Genomic DNA, 5349 nt, shown 5'->3' with positions numbered 1-5349 from the left:
CACCCCAAACCTCCATGAAGAAAGCACTTACCGATCTAAACTCTGCTATACAAGCTCTCGTCGCCCAAATTGGACCACTGAATACCTTCAACAATCAACCCTCAAGCTCTAGTGTACTTCCTTTTTAACCATAGAATGATCTCTCCATCCCATCACCACCATCCATGGAAGAGCACCCACATCCATCAATCCAAGAGCAACATGATCCCAATGATGCTATTGACATGGAACAAGAGAGAAGGGATCATCTTTGCGAATTCATACTTCATAAGGAGCTAGAGGAGGCACTAAAGGTGAAGGTAGAAGAGACCTTTACATATGAAGGAGTAGTTGAAGGAAGTTGTCATAGAAAAAACAACTGGACAAAGCAGCAATTATTGAAAAGGAAAAAGTGGTTGCAGACTTAGGAGATGCTGAATCTCCATGGGAAGGTCAAGTCATAGAGCCTCCTTCCAAGGTGTTTGATGTTGATGTTGAGGAAGGTGTACAACCTCCAAGACATATCATAGTTGAAGACTTGGAAGAGGTTGATCAAGAGATGGAGATTCAAGAAGAAGATGCAACCTCCCATGCCCTTGGTGAGTAATGAAGAAGAGATTGAATTGGAAGAAAGCTACCAAGAGGAAGAGGTTGATATTGAAGAAGCTTGCAAAGAGGTGGTAGTTGTCAAAGAAGAACACAAAGAAGTGGAGCTTGCAAGTTCATTAGAAACACCTCTCCCAAGGCCATTACTGTCCAACACAACATTCAAGTGGGTAAAATACCTATCCTTAACCTTTACTTTCTCAGTTGAATATGGGCTACTTGAGACAGATAGTCAGCTTAGAGCCCTTTGTGGCATTAATAGTAAGAGGAAGATGGTTAGTGGTAAGAGTTGCCAGGCAAGGTTCATTAAGGTTCCGCATTCCGCACTGGAGTACAAGTGTTGGTGCAGAGCTCAACTGAATGGGTCTAGGATATTGTTTGGCTGCTTATGTGAGAATTCTAAAGCTGAACCACCCGGATGGAATCATGATAATCAACTTGAAGACGGGTGTATGATGAGCGGATAATTTGTACGCTTTTTGGCATTATTTTTAGATAGTTTTTAGTATGTTTTAATTATTTTTAGTATATTTTTATTAGTTTTTATGCAAAATTCATATTTCTAGACTTTACTATAAGTTTGTGTGTTTTTCTGTGATTTCAGGTAAATTCTGGCTGAAATTGAGGGATCTGAGCAAAAATCTGATTCAGGCTAAAAAAGGACTGCTGATGCTGTTAGATTCTGACCTCCCTGCACTCGAAATGGATTTTCTGGAGCTACAGAACTTCAAATGGCGCGCTCTTAATTGCCTTGGAAAGTAGACATCCAGGGCTTTCCATCAATATATAATAGTCAATACTTTATTTGAGTTTAGATGATGCAAACTGGCGTTCAACGCCAGCTCCATGCTGCATTCTGGAGTAAAACGTCAGAAACACGTCACAAACTATAGTTAAACACCAAAAACACGTTACAATTTGGCGTTTAACTCCAAGAGAAGCCTCTGCACGTGTAAAGCCCAAGCTCAGTCCAAGCACACACAAAAGTAGGCCCCGGAAGTGGATTTCTGCACTTAGAGTTATCTGTGTAAACCCTAGTAACTAGTTTAGTATAAATAGAACTTTTTACTATTGTGTTTAGGGATCTTGGGACGTTTAGTTCTTAGATAATGGAGGCTGGCCATTCGGCCATGCCTGGACCACTATCACTTATGTATTTTCAACGGTGGAGTTTCTACACACCATAGATTAAGGTGTGGAGCTCTGCTGTACCTCAAGTATTAATGCAAAGTACTATTGTTCTTCTATTCAATTCATGCTTATTCTTATTTTAAGATATCCATTCGCACCTAAGAACCTGATGAAGGTGATGATTATGTGACGCTCATCACCATTCTCACTTATGAACGCATGCTTGACAACCACTTCCGTTCTACATGCAAACAAGCTAGAATGAGTATCTCTTGGATTCATTGACCAGAATCTTCGTGGTATAAGCTAGAATCCATGGGCAACATTCTTGAGAATCCGGAAAGTCTAAACCTTGTCTGTGGTATTCCGAGTAGGATTCAGGGATTTAATGATTGTGACGAGCTTCAAACTCGCGACTGTAGGGCGTAGTGACAAACGCAAAAGGATAGTAAATCCTATTCCTACATGATCGAGAACCGACAGATGATTAGCCGTGCGGTGACAGCGCACCTGGACCATTTTCACTGAGAGGACGGACGGTAGCCATTGACAACGGTGATCCCCCAACATACAGCTTGCCATGGAAAGGAGTAAGAAGGATTTGATGAAAGCAGTAGGAAAGCAGAGATTCAGAAGGAACGAGCACCTCCATACGCTTATCTGAAATTCCCACCAATGATTTACATAAGTATCTCTATCTTTATTTTATGTTTTATTTATCTTATATTTTCGAAAATCATTATAACCATTTGAATCCACCTGACTGAGATTTACAAGATGACCATAGCTTGCTTCATACCAACAATCTCCGTGGGATCGACCCTTACTCACGTAAGGTTTATTACTTGGACGACCCAGTGCACTTGCTGGTTAGTTGTGCGAAGTTGTAAAATTATGTATGGACCATGGTATTAAGCACCAAGTTTTTGGAGCCATTACCAGGAACTGTCCGAGTTGTGAAAAGTATGAATCACAATTTTGCCTATCAAGTTTTTGGCGCCGTTGCCGGGGATCGTTTGAGTTTGGACAACTGACGGTTCATCTTGTTGCTCAGATTAGGTAACTTTCTTTTCGTTTTCTTTTCAAATTTTTTTTTTCAAAAAAATTTTTTCCCTGTTTTCAAAAATCCTTCAGAATTTTTAAGAAAGAATTCTAGTGTTTCAAGAGATATGTTGAATCATGGCTGGCTGTTAAGCCATGTCTAATCTTTTGGACTGAGGTTTCACTTATCCTTAGAGAAGAGCTTCTTTGTCTTTCTCAGCAAATTAGCTGTTGAATGTAATGTTCTGCTGAAGCTTGGCTGGCCATTGGCCATGTCTAGTGTTTTGGACCGGAGCTTTCACTGAAGGCTTGGCTGGCTATTAAGTCATGTCTAATTCCTGGACAGGAGCTTTAGACTAACATTGCATGACTCCTGGAATTCTGATTGAGGACTTTGAATTCATTACTTCCTTTTTCCTATATGTTTTCTAAAAAAAATACAAAAAAAATTAATAAAATCATAAAAACCAAAAATATTTTGTATTTCTTGTTTGAATCTTGTGTCAATTTTTAAGTTTGGTGTCAATTGCATGTTTCTCTTTTTCTTGCATTTTTCGAAAATTCATGCATGTGTTATTCATGATCTTCAAGTTGTTCTTGATGAATCTTCTTGTTTGATCTTCATATTTTCTTGTTTTGTGTTGTATGGTATTTTTCATATGCATTCTTCCATTCGTAGTGTCTAAACATGAAAGATTTCTAAGTTTGGTGTCTTGCATGTTTTCTTTGCATTGAAAATTTTTCAAAAATAAATTCTTGATGTTCATCATGATCTTCAAAATGTTCTTGGTGTTCATCTTGACATTCATAGCATTCTTGCATGCATCATGTGTTTTGATCTAAAACTTTCATGCATTAAGTCATTTTTGTGTTTTTCTCTCTCATCATTAAAAATTCAAAAATAAAAATATCTTTTCCTTATTTTACTCATAATTTTCGAAATCTTTGGGTTGACTTAGTCAAAAAATTTTAAAATTGGTTGTTTTTTTTTTAGTCAAGGCAAGATTTCAAATTTAAAAAAAATCTTATCTTTTCAAAATCTTTTTCAAAAATCATATCTTTTCCATTTTTTTCTTTGTTTTCGAAAATAATTTCAAAAATCTTTTTCAAAATTTTTCAAAATCTTTTTCCTATTTTTACATCATATTTTCGAAATTAATGATAACAATTAATGTTTTGATTCAAAAATTTTAAGTTTGTTATTTTCTTGTTAAGAAAGATTCAAACTTTAAATTCTAGAATCCTATCTTTTTGGTTTCTTGTGAATTAAGTCATTAATTGTGATTTTAAAAATCAAATCTTTTTCAAAACAAATTCTAATCATATCTTTTCAATCATATCTTTTTTTATCATATCTTTTCAATCATATCTTTTTTTTAATCATATCTTTTCATAAATCTTATCTTTTCAAAATTCAAAATTCAAAATCTTTTTCAAAATCATCTAACCACTTTTTCATTTTTTTTTTGAAAATTACTAACCCTTTTTTTTAAATTAATTTCGAAAATTCTATCTCTCTCTCATCTCCTTCTATTTATTTTATTTATTTACTAACACTTCTCTTCATCTTAAAATTCGAACCCTCTTTTCTCTTCTGTGTTTGAATTTTTCTCTTCTTCATTCTTATTCTTCTTTTATTCTACTCACATAAAGGAATCTCTCTACTGTGGTAAAGAGGATCCCTATTATTATTTTTTGTTCCCTTCTTTTTCATATGAGCAGGAGCAAGGACAAGAACATTCTTGTTGAAGCAGACCTTGAACCTGAAAGGACTCTCAAGAAGAAATTAAGAGAAGCTAAAATACAACAATCCAGAGAAAACCTTACAGAAATTTTCAAAAAAGAATAGGAGATGGCAGACGAAAATAATGACAACAATAATGCAAGGAGGATGCTTGGTGACTTTACTGCACCTAAATCCAACTTGCATGGAAGAAGCATCTCAATCCCTGCCATTGGAGCAAACAATTTTGAGCTAAAGCCTCAATTAATTTCTCTAATGCAACAGAACTGCAAGTTTCATGGACTTCCATCAGAAGATCCCTACCAGTTTTTAACTGAGTTCTTGCAGATCTGTGATACTGTTAAGACTAATGGAGTAGATCCTAAAGTCTACAGGCTTATGCTTTTCCCTTTTGCTGTAAGAGACAGAGCTAGAACATGGTTGGACTCACAACCTAAAGATAGCCTGGACTCTTGGGATAAGCTGGTCACGGCCTTCTTGGCCAAGTACTTTCCTCCTCAAAAGCTGAGTAAGCTTAGAGTGAATGTTCAAACCTTCAAGCAAAAAGATGGTGAATCCCTCTATGAAGCTTGGGAAAGATACAAGCAGTTGACCAAAAAGTGTCCTTCTGACATGCTTTCAGAGTGGACCATTTTAGATATAATCTATGATGGTCTATCTGAGTTCTCTAAGATGTCACTAGACCATTCTGCAGGTGGATCCATTCACCTAAAGAAAACGCCTGCAGAAGCTCAAGAACTCATTGACATGGTTGCAAATAGCCAATTCATGTACACCTCTGAAAGGAATCTTGTAAGTAATGGGATGCCTCAGAAGAAGGGAGTTCTTGAAATTGATGCTCTGAATAC

The 5349-nt window shown here is 36.3% G+C and overlaps 1 non-coding gene across 1 annotated transcript; it reads right to left on the bottom strand.

Annotated features, from left to right (window-relative positions):
- Positions 1–5011: 5011 nt before the first annotated feature.
- On the bottom strand, positions 5012–5119 carry LOC127740310 (small nucleolar RNA R71). The gene has a single exon (XR_008000989.1). It is a non-coding gene; the product is annotated as a small nucleolar RNA R71 (small nucleolar RNA).
- Between the last annotated feature and the right edge of the window lie 230 nt (positions 5120–5349).

The sequence above is a fragment of the Arachis duranensis genome, chromosome 6 (genome assembly GCF_000817695.3).
Source record: "Arachis duranensis cultivar V14167 chromosome 6, aradu.V14167.gnm2.J7QH, whole genome shotgun sequence".
NCBI lineage: Eukaryota > Viridiplantae > Streptophyta > Magnoliopsida > Fabales > Fabaceae > Arachis > Arachis duranensis.
The sequence above is the reverse complement of the archived record's forward strand: the minus strand, read 5'-3'. Positions and strand labels throughout refer to the sequence as shown.